This window comes from Podarcis tiliguerta (assembly GCF_965153285.1).
Source record: "Podarcis tiliguerta genome assembly, chromosome: 5".
Classification (NCBI taxonomy): Eukaryota; Metazoa; Chordata; class Lepidosauria; order Squamata; family Lacertidae; genus Podarcis; species Podarcis tiliguerta.
Genome location: NC_139538.1, coordinates 93812865 through 93828933, shown reverse-complemented (window position 1 = coordinate 93828933; position 16069 = coordinate 93812865). Strand labels below are relative to the sequence as shown.

Below are 16069 nucleotides of genomic sequence, written 5' to 3'. Positions count from 1 at the left end.
ATACCGGGGTAGCTAGATTTTGCACACAATTATATGCTGACACTTACTACAGGACTAAGAATATAGATTTGTAGATTATATATCCTAAATTAAATTCTTCTCAAAAAAACCCAACACCCTACAACCACCAAAGATGCCATAATAAAGGTGTTACAAGATACTACAAGCCATGTCTATGTCTCCAAGAGGTGTAACCATTGCTGTGATATCTTTGGTGACTATTATTCAAAAATATGCATTCTAGTCTTATGGTTATGTCTTGAACCTGTCAACCCCATGTTGGCAAGGATGAAAAAGCAAGGCCGTTTCTTTTGCAGCCTTGGAAAATGATCAAAACAATTTCTACTTCAGAACCACTGCCATAAAGAGCTGCAAGTTCTTGTGAACCTTAGACATGTAGACTGCTTCTGCTGTTTGATATTGTTTTGATTGATGTATTTTATGCATTCTACTTTCATTTTATATTTATTTTGCATTAGCCTTTGGGCCAAAAGGTATATAAATATATGTGGTGAATAAAAATACACTATCACACCATCAGGTCTGATGTTTGATGGAGCGAAGGTTGGAGCTTAGAAGCACACAATTTCAAATATAGAAAGAAAGATCTCAAGTGATGGGTGATGGTGTAGATAATGTCATTATACAGTTTGGTCACGTTGTTGTTGTTTAGTCGTGTAGTCGTGTCCGACTCTTTGTGACCCCATGGACCAGAGCACGCCAGGCACTCCTGTCTTCCACTGCCTCCCGCAGTTTGGTCAGACTCATGTTTGTAGCTTCAAGAACACTATCCAAACATCTCGTCCTCTGGCGTCCCCTTCTCCTTGTGCCCTCCATCTTTCCCAACATCAGGGTCTTTTCCAGGGAGTCTTCTCTTCTCATGAGGTGGCCAAAGTATTGGAGCCTCAGCTTCAGGATCTGTCCTTCCAGTGAGCACTCAGGGCTGATTTCCTTCAGAATGGAGAGGTTTGATCTTCTTGCAGTCCATGGGACTCTCAAGAGTCTCCTCCAGCACCATAATTCAAAAGCATCAATTCTTTGGCGATCAGCCTTCTTTATGGTCCAGCTCTCACTTCCATACATCACTACTGGGAAAACCATGGCTTTAACTATACGGACCTTTGGTCACTAAGTTTGGTCACTAAGAGGTACTAAACCTTAGCTATACCTGGGTTCTGTCATAGATGTCCCATTGCTGTTCTTAGTTAAGGGAAACCCTGTCCTGCTTCCTAACTTGTGTGTTCTTGAACCAATGACACTTGGCTCAGCTCAGCCTAACATGAGAATGTTTTCCAGTCTACTCTTACCTCTCGAGCAAGCTTACACTTGTGCACTAGGGACAGGAGAACATTAGCTGGAGGTGAGAAAAGCTTGCAGGAGAAAGGAGATGCTTCATCAGCCTCATCTTTAAGGTATGGATGTTCTGTTTAAAGATTTTGGTTTCCTTCTGAATATCTTGGGGAAAGAACTAAGATCTCAGGTGAGAAACCTTCTAGAAGGAAGGGGGAAAGCTAGTTTCCACAGGACCCATCTTGAGGCTTACCCCCTGTTCAAAAATTCAAACCAGTTGGCTTTTGTACTTTGGCTAAAAGAAAAATACTAGATAAAATAAAAAGGAGAACTACTGGATTCCTGGGTTCAGGTTTGTGGCAAGTACTGCTGGGTGAGAGAGCCCTAACAGAGACTTTTCAATCCTGTTCTCATGCCACCAGACACAGTAGGCCGTGCATAAATATTTACAATATTCAGCATCCCTTAGTACATTTTTTTTACGGAATCTTAGTACATTTTGATGTTCATTTTTCAATAGCACCAATTCATCACAAGCAAAAAGGATGGCATGGCCAATGCTTTGCACTGAAAGTAAAACAGCTTCTCAACTGCAACACATGAGGGGAAAACAATATTTTCCTCCCAGTTTGATTCTATGTGTATTTAAGCAGATACAGGTTACTCTTAGTCTCAAGTAAGTGTGAAAACTGACAACATATTTCATTTTAATAATGAGCACTCACACTTTACATTGTGGGTGCCCTTTGCAGGATCGCGTGTGGTGCTACAATTCCCAGGGAGCTTACTGGCAAACAGGGGCTGGCTTGCCTCTCAGTGTTAATTTTCACGCCCAGCCTCAGTAATCAAGTTTTTTGCTGGGAGGTGGGGCCAGCCCCATTTATAATTAGGTGGTGGAGCCAACAATAGCCAGGCAGTGGGCTCTGGAGATTCACCCACCCTCCCCTCCCTTTGTTTAATGTTTATTGTTTGCAGGTTAACTTTTTTCTTCCTGTTTGGTGGGCGCTTCTACGGTCGTTAATGGGAAAATGGTTGAAGGACAGGGAAGAAATTTTCCTGCATTGGCAGGTTTTGTCTTCCCTGTAGCAATTCATCACAACTTTGGCAGTTATGGCCTTGGGTGGAATCCTTTAGCCTTTTCTTCCCTATATGGGGGGTGGGGCATGAAGTGGTGACTCAGCCCCCTGCGGCGGTGATTTCAGAGCCCCCCCTCTTAAAGGGGTTATATTTTGGGTGTCACTGGCCAGACACTGAAAGGTCATCAGTGAACTACCCTGCGTGTGGGGATATGGGCTGGGCTGTCTGCTACACTTACGTCTCGCAGAGCACCCCCACATCCCAGTTCCCCCCGGCTGGGGGGCTGGGAGGGATACACGCCCAAGGCCTAAGCCAAGGTCTTCCTACATTCAGAAGTTCAATAAAGTAGTGGCTTAATTTTAATTCCATATAACGTTGTCAGAGTCTTTATTCCTTCCTTATGATCCCTGGGGGCTGGGGCTGTCGCCGCCTGGTCACACAATGGGAAGCTTTATAGAAAGGTGACTGAAGTTAGCACCAAAATGAAAAGAAAGAAAAAATTCTCTTAGAACAGTGAATCGTATGACCCCCGATAGTTTTTCAGTGGAAGGCACCTCAGTCATTATCTATTGTACACCTAGTTGATATTCCGGTCAGAGCTGTGAAGACATTTCTGACAGACAGACAGGTGAAAGATTTTACAGAGTATATCGTTTGCACAAGCAGACCTACTTCACACATTCTCTAACCTCTTGTGAAATCTTCCTCAATCTCAAGTAATTATATGGAGCATCCTTCAAGGAAGATGCCTTCCAGATGTGGGGCACTGGTGAGCGGCATTTTGAACTCATCAATATGCAAGGGACCCCTTTCATGATTTCTTTATGGAGCAACGGTCCACGTTACCATATGTCCCAAGCAATAATATCCCAGACTGTATAATGTAATAATCTACAAAGTTCATGTAATGTGAGCAGACCATCTAACGGGCATCTCGTGTCTTCAACTATCAATTTAGCAAAGGGCTGTCAAATGGATTTCCTGCCATTCTTAAACCTGGGAATATTTGTCAGGATGTTGGCAGGCTACCAAGACATTTAATTTGTCTACGTTTCTTGGTACCTGCTGGAGAAGAGAATGCAGAAAACGCCTTTTTAAAATATGATGGACGTAGTCAGGTGTGGGGGGAAGACAGAAAGACTTCTTGTTTGGAGGGGGAGCAAAATTAGATGACAACCCAACCCCCTGGCCAGTGGTGGCAAGGCCTGATGGATAACTGCTGTCTACACAGCCCTGTTGCTCGTGCCACCCAGGGGGGTGGGGCGGGTGTGTGTGTGGAAGGGACAGTACAATGTCTCTTTGTAGATTTTACCAGAAAGTGGAAATGGACCAGATACCTCAAGCAATCCCGTCCGCGGGCATGCAGAATTGTTCAAAGTTGTGCTCTATTTTAAAGCATTCCCATGCCATAAATTGGAGGTGCAAAAGCGAATTGTAATTCATAAAGACAAGTCAACATCTGAAATTAAATAGAGTGATTATTGTTCTTAGAGCAGGTTAAGTGTTTCATGAAGTTCAGAAATTTATCCTCACACTTTAAAAAAGAAAAGAAAAGATTGGACACTTTTTTTTTTTACTGGAGCCATCCTGAAGACAAGCAAGACAGAGTGGTTTACATTTTCCCTTCTCAGTTGGATCTGGTTGCTATTACTGCACAGAATCCAAAAGGCTGTAAAAACACGAGACACATCTACACTGTAAAATTGGTTACAGCCTGTCTAGATTTTTAAGCGGCTCTGTATGACTGAAATTATTTTCCTAATTTTTCCTCTGTCATCTCCTATAAGAACTTGGTTTATGCTCCTTTGTGAACACATATCAAATTCAGCTAGTGTCATTGAAACTGATCTGTTTTTAGATCTTAACAATGGAAATATAAAACATAACAAACCTGCCAAGATCTATGGCAGGAGTCTTTTTATAATCCTACTGAAACCAAAGTTCATGATCACAAAGAATTATGGTGTTTGCTTCCCCTCCCAGGTTTCCACTGGGAGGTTGGAGTTTCCATGAAAGGGGTTGGGGCTGAAACTCCACATATGAACATTAAGCAACTTGTATAGCTTCAGATTTTACAATTTAGCCTTAGGAACAGGTTCCTCTCCAAACAAATAAATGAGCACCCTTTCAAATAAACTAATTCAATAACAAACTGGTAATTATAATCTAATAAAATCCCTAATCTAATATTGAAACAAACAAGTTCTCTAGTATCCTTTTTCAATCGTCCTTCAGATTTTTTGGAAGAGAACAGCATTAAAATGTTAACCATTTTATTGGTGGTCTCTTCTCAAAAAACAAACTTGAAAGAGACATTTTTTAAAATAAAAATGGGAGTGAGGGTGGGCATAAAGTTTACCTTTTGGGAGGGTTCTTTTGCATTTCAGAATATCTATCTATATCTATCTATCATCTATCTATATCTATCTATCTATCATCTATCTATCTATCTATCTATCTATCTATCTATCTATCTATCATCTATCTATCTACCATCTATCTATATCTCTCTATCTCTCTCTCTCTCTCTCTCTCTCTCTCTCTATCTATCTATCTATCTATCATCTATCTATCTATCTAATCTATCATCTATCTATCATCTATCTATCTATCTATCTATCATCTATCTATCATCTATCTATCTATCATCTATCTATCTATCATATATCATCTATCTATCTATCATCTATCTATATCTATCTATCTATCTATCTATATCTATCTATCATCTATCATCTATCTATCTATCAACATCTATCTATATATATATATATCAGAGGCTTATAACTCATAATCTCCACACAGATGAAAGGTTGAAGATTTTGAGACTAGATAATAGAGATTCCCATTGTTCTGCCAAATCAAAATTCCTATTGACATCAATATGTGACAGACAATCTCACTGTCAGCAACGTACTTGATGTCAGCTGTACAACTGGGTCAGATTTGTGGGACTGAGACTGTGTCACAATAATAATTCAGAGAAGCAAATTTCCAAGAATTGTCTAAACTGGATCATGTGATGTTCCCTTACGCCAAGTCAGACAGTTGACCCACTCATATCCGGTATTATTTCCGGAGTAGCAATTCAGAGTCTCAGGCTGAGGAACCTCCCAGCCCTGCTATCTAAGATCCTTTAAATTGAGGTGGAAAGTAAGCCTGAGACCTTCCTCATTGCAAAGTCACATGCTGTGCCACTGAGTTATAGCCTCTCCACCGAGGGATCACAACATTATGGAGAAGGGGATATGATATACCTATAAAACCAGCCAGCAACACTGCCACACTAATCTTGGAAATGAGTAAGAGAACACTATCTGAATATCATGGTCAACTCAAGCAGGATGCCTTCCTTGGTGGCTGCTCCACAGTGACCTGCCTTTGTAGAATAGGGCAGTACCTCTACAGAGAAGTTAAATGCCAAGAGCTTTTAGCCCCATCACAGTTCTGGGTCATATGTATCAGCTAATCACATGAACTGACTCCAATGAAAACTTTGAAGTAATGTCCGAGAAATGAATTCATACAAGCAAGCCACCATTTGTCTAGTCATGAACATTCAGAACATTCAGACTGCAGCATATTCTGACTTCCTGACATTTCCTTACGTGGTGTTTTACACAACATAAAGGTCTCTTCTGAAAATCTAGTGGAATCTACTGGAAACTTATTGATCATTTCCATGTTAATTGCTTCCAGAAAAATATATATGCAACCTTGTTAATCAGGAGCTTTAATTTAAAATCCAACACCTGGTCCAGAACTGTGATATAACAGACACTGTACACCAATGTTTGCTTGTATTGTCATGGTCTACTACTTTTTGGGAAAATGGTTTATATTTTTCTCTGATCAACCACTTATTCTCCAAAAGCTTTCACCAGAGTCAATGCCTCTCATTAGTCCTTGAGTTCTTGGTGATTTATTAATACACACTGAGTAAACTATTTTGTTTTATTTTTATTTTGCTTTAAACAAATACAAATAAATATAAACAACCAAAAATACAAAAGAAAAATCCTCGATAATAATAATAATAATAATAATAATGGAAAAGGCTAAAAAACTACAAAAAATATCAAAGTACATGGCATAGAACATAAGCCATTATGGGAAAGAAAAAAGAAAAAAGAAAGAGGAAAGAAGAAGGAAGACAAAGGGGTGGGTGGGTGGGAACGCGCCAAAACACAAGAAGGTCACAACAGATCATTATTCTTATCAATTCTATCTGCATTCCATAGAATCCCTCACCTTGGTATCAGGGAACATCAGGCAAATGAGTAAACTATTTTGAACATCATCAAAACCTCCCTGAGTCTTGAATGGGAAAATTTGTGAGAGGGGGGAATTTGGGGAAATGAGTGAATGCTTCAGGAAGCTTTAGACCAGGCATAGGCAAACTTGGCCCTCCAGATGTTTTGGGACTACAATTCCCATAATCCCTGACCACTGGTCCTGTTAGCTAGGAATGATGGGAGTTGTAGTCCCAAAACATCTGGAGGGCCGAGTTTGCCTATGCCTGCTTTATACCCAAAAACTTGAAGGTCACCAAACATGGTACTTTGGGGGAACTTAGGTACTGCTTTGCAAACTAGCACACCTATCTCATTGCCCCCTGTTCAACATGTAGATTGTAAAATGAATAGGCATTCAATACTTCAATGCGAGTCTCCAATACTTTTCCTGTCAAAAGGTCACGGAAACATTTAAGCAGTCCAGAATGTGGAACGATACAATGCTCTTTCTATCTGGCAGCAGTGTGGTTACGAATATTTTATAAGGCACATCAAATTAAAATCATTTTAGTAGTTGAAATCATGGATCATTATGTTTTAGAAAGCACACGTGGTTCAAATAAAGCAACGTATTTCTTCTGATCAGCCACAGACAGACAGGTCCTTAGGGACGTTGGTTTATTAAGGTGTACCAGTCACTACACGCTTATTACCAGTTGAGACAGAGTGGAATTCTTCCTACAGTGTTTTGACAGAAAAGGTATCTGCTGCCTTCATTTAAAATGAAGATGCCGAATTTGAAGAGGTGGGGGCAGGGAGGGTTGGTCTTCGGAATGATGTTTAAATTGAATTTCCTTTGAAATAATGGATAGAAGCAATCTATCCCTGGAGAGTTACACTGGGCGCTCAGTCCACAGGCTAGCATGGCATGTGACTGGCAGCTCATGTAAAGCTATCTTGATCCCAAAACATCTAAAGGAATAACAACACAAAAGCAGCATTGTACTGACAAGGAAAAGGAGGGGGCAGAGAAAGTAATGGAACAGCAACAAAAAAGGACATTTCCCCTCCCATAGAAACCCATAGATTTCAAGTTGAACCATTAAAACTGGGGATGGGGAAAAAATTATGGCATATCTGTTGAAGAACGCAAAGTGACAAATTGAGTCCAGAATCAGAAAATATAAACAGTTAATAAATGATGTGTAAAAAGAAAGTTCTCATCGCTACTAGGATCAATCCATCCCACGTGGAGCAGCAGGATCTTGGACTGATACAGTTTTCAAAAACAGTACAGGGGCAGCGTCTTTCAGTTGGCGTTAACAACTGGAAAGGCGCCACTCATTCCAATGTGCAGGGATTTACTGATTTGCACGGGATAAGGCCACATGTTTCCTATCTCGTGCAGCCTGCGAAACGTGACAGTTGATACAAATTGCTGTATTGTTATGTACTGTCCCAATAAGCGCCTTCTTTGCACGTTCAGAACTTCTGCAGAGTATCAGCAGGAATTCTAGATGCACACAAGCACACCATCATTAGCAAAATCCAGCTAAATCAGATTGTGAATTTTCACAAGTCTGATTTGTTAGCACTTTATTTGCACACACACACCCTCCAAGAGTCCTACTTCATTGTGATGCACTTCCAAAGGAATTTGGGCTCCAGAGTGACTGCTGTGCCCATAGAGGAAAACTGATGAATAGTACCAATCAGCTTACTGAGAATCTTAGCTTTTTGTTCCGTTCTGTCCCCCCCCCCTTTTAAAGCAAGTTTCTGTGGCTGCTGAAATCTCAAAAGCTAAAGAAGAGGCTGAACCAGTTTTCCAGTGGTTTGCGATGATTCTTTGGCATCCTTGCCCTTCTCATGTTCAGCACAATGGGAGGAGGGAAAGCATACAAGTTTTTATAATTTATACAGGCTGTACAATTTGGCTTCTCTTGACAGAAAATCTGGATTGACCAAGTGCAATACTCTATTTTAACAGTGAGTACATACAGCCCATTAAGTGGGTATATAATGTTTCATAATATGTTCAGTACAACTGAGATTTTACCACCAGCTAAATTACCATAGTCCACATTGCGGATGCTGAGAGTGGCTTACCTAAGGTTCCCCTGTGAGTTCATAGCAGAGGCAAGATTTGACCTTGAGCCATATATTCTCTGTGCTGAACCACCCCCATTTATTTGATTTATGAAAAGTAAGATACAGGCACTCACACACATGCATCATCCGACTGAAAGCTTTTACATAGCTCTTTTGAAGCTATGTAATGCGGGTGGCGCTGTGGGTAAAAGCCTCAGCGCCTAGGGCTTGCCGATTGAAAGGTCGGCGGTTCGAATCCCCGCAGCGGGGTGCGCTCCCGTTGTTCGGTCCCAGCGCCTGCCAACCTAGCAGTTCGAAAGCACTTTCGGGTGCAAGTAGATAAATAGGGACCGCTTACTAGCGGGAAGGTAAACGGCGTTTCCGTGTGCGGCTCTGGCTCGCCAGATGCAGCTTGTCACGCTGGCCACGTGACCCGGAAGTGTCTCCGGACAGCGCTGGCCCCCGGCCTCTTGAGTGAGATAGGCGCACAACCCTAGAGTCTGTCAAGACTGGCCCGTATGGGCAGGGGTACCTTTACCTTTACCTTTGAAGCTGAAGGCACTGTCTTTGGACCTGGAAGCTCTAAATGTATGCTGGTTATGAATACCCCCTTCCTGGGGAAGGTTCTTGAGAGGGTGGCTGCCAACCAGATCCAGGCAGTTTGGCTGAGGCTGTTTTGGGGGATCCATTTCATTCAGGGGTTTGGCTCAGTTTGGGCACCTCTGAAACCACCTTGGCCGACCTGTGCTTGTCAGGAGAGAGAAGGGGGAGTGTGACCCTGTTGATCCTCCTTGATCTCTTGGCAGCTTTCAGTATCATCAACCAGGATATCCTTTTGCGGAAGTGGAGGAGGGCAAGCCCCACTTTGAGTCAGGCTCAGATTGAAGGGCATTGGCCCCAACTCAAAACAAAATCACCTTCTTTCATTTCAAGCTTTGCACATCTTGAATACCTGCCTCATCCCGTGTGTGTGTGTGTGTGTGTGTGTGTGTAGATTTTCAAAGACTCCAGCATTTAAAGTCTGGAAGTCACTGCTTTTCTGTTAGATTTAGATTTCTTCCTTCTCAACTTTAATAACAGAATTGTTAAGCATGACTCATTATTTTTTTTAACCACTTGCATAGCTGAATAGTCTCGCCTATAAGATCACATTATAATTTAACTTAAGTAAGGACTGGAAGAAACATACTTTGAAATTATGGCTCTGAAGGAATGTCTGCAGCAGTGTGGGGGGCCTTCCGCAATAAGTACACTCACGCCAAAAACAAAATTTAGTGATATATAGTGTAGTATTGTTAAGGATTGAGGTTAAACAATCTAAAACAATGCTGCTAGTCAGATTGCCGTATATTGTGCTGGAAGATAAACTATAGACTGACTTAGTACAAGGCAGATTCCTGTGCCTTTCTGGACCACAAGTTGAGGAGGCTGCTATGGGAACAATGGTCCTGTAGGAAAACTTCAGTTCCTGGCAGTCTGCTCAGAGGACGAGCATCTTCTAGAATGGGCCTTGTCTACAGCAGCGGAATGGTCTCCCCAGGTAGGCTCGCCTGGTGCCTTCACTACAAATCTTTAGGCGCCAGGTGAAAACTTTCCCCTTTGTGGAAGACACAAGACCTACCCACTCTGGAGGAATGGCAGATGAAGGTGATGGACTATATGGAACTGGCAGAAATGACTGGCAGAATCAGAGACCGGGGAGAAGAGACGGTGGAGGAAGATTGGAAGAAATTTAAAGACTATTTACAGAAATATTATAAAATTAATGAATGTTAGAATGATGTTGGATGGAGGTTAAAGGGTTATTAGTAATAATGTGGTGAAGGAGAACAGAAAACTCGAAGGTTAAAAAGATGAAGAATTTAAGGTATAACACACTAAGATAAAGATAAGGACAAGACAGAGGGAAGGGATTTGCTGATTAAATATTTGAATTGGAATACAGAGAGGGGAGGTGTGGGGAAGTCTGGGAAATAAGCGAATGTAAGCAATATTATGAAAATGGAATTGTTTTTATTTGTTTTTACCTGTTTTCTTTTTGGATTTTGTGTTTTCTTTTTTCCTTTTTTCTATGTGAAAATCTTAATAAAATATTATGGAAAAAAAAGAAAAAGAAAACTTTCCCCTTTGGCCTTTTGCTAACTGTGGCCTTTTAGAAGTGGGTGGGATATTTTTAATGTATTTCTCTTTCCTCTTGGTTTTAATGTATCTCTGTGGGGTTTATTGTCTGGTTAGTTAGTTGGTTGGTTGATTGGATGCAAGTTTCTTTGGGTTGTCCTGGGCAAGATAAAGCCAATAGCAAATTTAATTAACAACAACAACATTGTTGGTCTACATGGAGCCCAAATTCTATAGTCACAGCTCAACAGAGTTCACAAGGGAGACCCGATAGACACACAACCCAATGGGACTATTTGCTCTTATATTTACATACTGTCCTCTTGCGACACATGAGGTGGTGTACAGCAACATGAAAAACAATTAAAAGCAGTACAGAACAATCATTAAATGACTTGACTACTCCCGAAAATGTTATACCGTTGCATAGGCCTGTCAGCATATGTAATATGTGTGTTTGTGAGGATAAATTCCATGCACTGCCTTAATGTGGATAAAAGTATGATAAATAAAATGATACATTCACCGGGCAATACAGCTGTTGTCTCTGTAGTCGCCATAAGCAGTTGCAATGCATCACAGATGCTAACCTTTCAGAAACTAGGGTGGAATCTATATTAAAAAATGCTGTGAAAATGCTTTTTTAAAAAACAAACAAAAAACAAAAACATTTTGAAAAATACACTGAATTTTGCATAGCTCACTGTCTCCATCTAGGGTCACATTTGTATATTGTACTTTACAACACATTTAAAACGTTTTATTTGCAGGTGTGTTGCCGAGTCCTAGGTATGGAAAAAACTTGGTAGAACATATGTGCCCAGACTTTGTGTACTTGGAGCCAACAATATCTAATTATAGACTCAGCATTGCCCAAGCTCAAGGCTGCTTAAGAAAACAAACACGGAATGTTTTAGCTTCCATCACTGGGTTTTAGCTGGAAGTTGTTTGAGGCTGGCTTCCTTTGTGTTTCCTATCAGAGCTTAGATCTAGTAAGTACTTCATGCATCCGTTCATCTACTTCACACATAGCGAAGTGCACAAAGCAGGGAGCCTTGCCACTTCTGCTTTTTTGTGGACAGAGGCTTTGCAGTAGAAATACATTGGTTAATATAGGACACATTTAGTTAGCAGGGACAAGAGAACGTTTGTAGTACCCTTGACAGCTAAACCTCCTGGACAGAGGCTCTTGCTGTCTTCCTTCCTGCTGGGCATGCCAAATATATTGCTTTCCTTTCCTTTGGACCACTCCAGCGAGGCTGGGGTGTCTGTGTCTTGTTGTCAGGGCAGCCCTGGACCTCCAGACACACTGCCCAGGCTTGCAACCTGGGAAGGTAGAAGAAGAAGAAGAAGAGTTTGGATTTGATATCCCGCCTTTCACTCCCCTTCAGGAGTCTCAAAGCGGCTAACATTCTCCTTTCCCTTCCTCCCCCACAACAAACACTCTGTGAGGTGAGTGGGGCTGAGAGACTTCAAAGAAGTGTGACTGGCCCAAGGTCACCCAGCAGCTGCATGTGGAGGAGCGGGGAAGCGAACCCGGTTCCCCAGATTACGAGACTACCGCTCTTAACCACTACACCACACAAGGTCACTTCAGCAGTGGTGGAGCTTCATGCTCTGGCACCTAGGGGCACAAGGCAGGCAGGAGCGGGGCTGGCACACGTCCTGGGGGTGAGATGCATTGCCCACAGGGGCGTGGCGTGCATCCTGGGGGCGTGGTGTGCAGCATGAGCGGGGGGGGGGGGAGCTGCGATGGCACCCCACTGGGATCGCGCTGCTAGGGGCAGTGCACTCCCCCCCACTCCTCCTCCTCCACCAGTGCTCTTCACTCCTTTGTAATGCAGTGGTTTGACTTCACCGGGGGAGGCACTCTCTGTTGTCTCTCAAGACAGATGGGTGCCAACCACAACAATGAGGGCCAGCCACAGGGTTGAATGATTTATGAGCCAACAGTGTGACGCGGCAGCTAAAAAAGCCAATGCAATTCTGGGCTGCATCAATAGGAGTATAGCATCTAGATCAATAGTGCCACTGTAGTTCTAGATCAATAGTGCCACTGTATTCTGCTCTGGTCAGACCTCACCTGGAGTACTGTGTCCAGTTCTGGGCACCACAGTTCAAGAAGGACACTGACAAACTGGAACGTGTCCAGAGGAGGGCAACCAAAATGGTCAAAGGCCTGGAAACGATGCCTTATGAGGAACGGCTAAGGGAGCTGGGCATGTTTAGCCTGGAGAAGAGGAGGTTAAGGGGTGATATGATAGCCATGTTCAAATATATAAAAGGATGTCACATAGAGGAGGGAGAAAGGTTGTTTTCTGCTGCTCCAGAGAAGCGGACAGAGAAGCGGAGCAATGGATCCAAACGACAAGAAAGAAGATTCCACCTAAACATTAGGAAGAACTTCCTGACAGTAAGAGCTGTTTGACAGTGGAATTTGCTGCCAAGGAGTGTGGTGGAGTCTCCTTCTTTGGAGGTCTTTAAGCAGAGGCTTGACAACCATATGTCAGGAGTGCTCTGATGGTGTTTCCTGCTTGGCAGGGGGTTGGACTCGATGGCCCTTGTGGTCTCTTCCAACTCTATGATTCTATGATTCTATGAAATTTATCTTTACAACAACTCTCTGTGGTCGCTTAGGCTCACAGAGAGCTGCATGACTGAGTGGGGATTTGAAGCTGGATCTCTCCAGCCCTCATCCAATGCATGGTCAGCATAGGAAGAAAACACTGCAGTCCTCTGCCATCTGATTCCAGTAGTTTTCAAAGTTGCATGGAATGTAGCTATCACTAGAGGTGGATGTCGGGGAGCCTGACTGGTTCGGTCGCTCTGGGTCCGGAGCCTCAGGGACAGGGGCGGAGCAAGGTGGGGGCAGTGGGGGCACCGCCCCAGGTGTCATCTCCGAGGAGGCTAACATTCGGCATGCTGCTCGCCCGCGACTCCCGCCTATCCCGACCCGACGGCTGCCTTCCCCCATTCCCCCTTCGTTTTGAGAGCCCTGCACTCCCTGGCTGCTGGAGGAGGCAGGCAGGCAGGCAGGTAGAGGATGGGAAGGAGGCATGCAAACAAACAAGAGGAGGGTGGAGGGAAGGAGGGAAGCTCCCTCAACTCAGGACCCAAACTATGTAACCCAAAAAAAGCTCAACAAGTCCTGGCAATGAGAATGGGTAGATCACAACCAGTTTTTTTTATACTGTGAGTAGATCACAGTCTCTTGGGAATCCTACTAGATTTCAGTGTGGGAGGGGGTGACAAGAAATTTCCCGCACTGGGTACCACCTGACCTTGCTACACCACTGCTCAGGGATACCACATCTATGATGTTGAATGGAAGACGAGAGGCTCTCTGTGTGCCAAATGTTGATGTCACGCAGGGTGCCACTGAAATTTGAGATGCAAAGGTCCGCCATTGTTACTGCATTTTTAAAACAATGTAAGTGATAGCCCCAAGCATAACCAAACACTAGATCCCAAATTTGCGCTGGCATGATGCAGCACTCCACTGTCACGGTCCAGTTCACGGGCGAGCGAAGTCCCGGCTGGGGACGTCGGGACCGGGGGCAAGATGGCGGGGTGGGAGCAGGAACGGGAGTCCAGAAGCCAGGAGTCAGAAAGCCAAGAGTCCAAGGGTCAGAGAGCCAGGAGTCCAGAAGCCAAGGGTCCGAGGATCAAGAGGCAAGGAGTCAAACACAGCAAGGCAGGGAACGTGTTGCTGTGGCAAAGAGGCGAAGGGAAAATGCTGACCTTATATCCCTTCCCGGCTCTTGCCACCAGGTGCTGTGAGTTACCAATCGGCCTCACCGCCTTGCCTCTTCAGAACAAACTTAGGAAGGCCCCGGTCCTGCAAGAGTCCTATTGGTCACAGGGCCTGGCACCTGACATCCACAACTTAAGACCGCCACATAGAAAGATCTAAAGTGGCTTCTTCCATGCGGCAGCCACAAGATTAAAAGGTAAAGGTACCCCTGCCCGTACGGGCCAGTCTTGCCAGACTCTAGGGTTGTGCGCTCATCTCACTCTATAGGCCGGGAGCCAGCGCTGTCCGCAGACACTTCCGGGTCACGTGGCCAGCATGACATCGCTGCTCTGGCGAGCCAGAGCCGCACATGGAAACGCCGTTTACCTTCCCGCTGATAAGCGGTCCCTATTTATCTACTTGCACCCGGAGGTGCTTTCGAACTGCTAGGTTGGCAGGCGCTGCGACCGAACGACGGGAGCGCACCCCGCCACGGGGATTCGAACCGCCGACCATGCGATCGGCAAGTCCTAGGCGCTGAGGTTTTACCCACAGCGCCACCCGCGTCCCATCAGCCACAAGATTAGCCTGCCTTTATCCTTGTTCTGGAACAAGTAGTTGCAATTCTGAATTAAAGTGGTGCACAGGAGCGTGGCCTTGCATTTGTGATGTTTTATTCTAATGCCTGTTTCTCAAGAGCAGAATTTCTGTAGGTGCCGTCAAGACCTCCAGAGGCTCAGAGGGGTCTGGCGAGGTTGTTTCCTTATGTAATCTCCATGATATCATTCACACTCTGCGTTGGATTTCTTTGATGGCTTACAGGGAATTGGTTGTGGGTCACTGGCTGGAGTAGAGACCATTGGGACAATATAATCATGAATGGCAAGAAGACTAAACGGACACCATTGCATAACCCATCTCCTCTGCCAGTTCAAACAAAGATCAGAAGGGGAAGGCACCACAGCCCATTAAAATGTGTATGTTTTAATTATAACGTATGCATGTAGCAAAACATTCAATGCAGCTGGTGCCAGCTGTTTTATAATGTGAAACTATTTTAGTGGAAGAGGCCGTTTGCCATCACAAACAGTGCTGGAGGAGTGGGCAGAAAAACCCATGTTGCCAAATTAACACATAAAATAGCAACCCAAACAAAAGCAGACTTATATTTTTCATATGAATTTAGGCTGGGTGTGAGCAACTGCTGATAATTTTAATTTGGCTTGGAAACAGAGAAATGGCAGCCTTTAGAAAATGCTACTATTGTGTACTCTGGACTTAAAATATTTCTTCTTCTTCTTTTTTTACAGTAAAGTACCCATAAAATTCTGTGTTACGCCATGTAAATACACTATTGCAATCAAGCCATTTTGCTTATATTTTCTGGATTCAAAGAATTTTTCTGCTGCTGTTAGTCATAAGCCTTGGGGCAAACTGAACGTTATGTTTCAATCCTTGAGACCTTCTTATTTATATTTTCCATGGCGGTTTCAGGAAGAGGGAATTTCAAGCACGGAATAAGTGGGTG

The 16069-nt window shown here is 43.6% G+C and overlaps 1 protein-coding gene across 2 annotated transcripts in view; it reads right to left on the bottom strand.

Annotated features, from left to right (window-relative positions):
- Window positions 1–16069, bottom strand: part of SEMA3E (semaphorin 3E) — a 171249-nt gene that overhangs the window by 78163 nt on the left and 77017 nt on the right. The gene's annotated exons all lie outside the window — the stretch shown is intronic.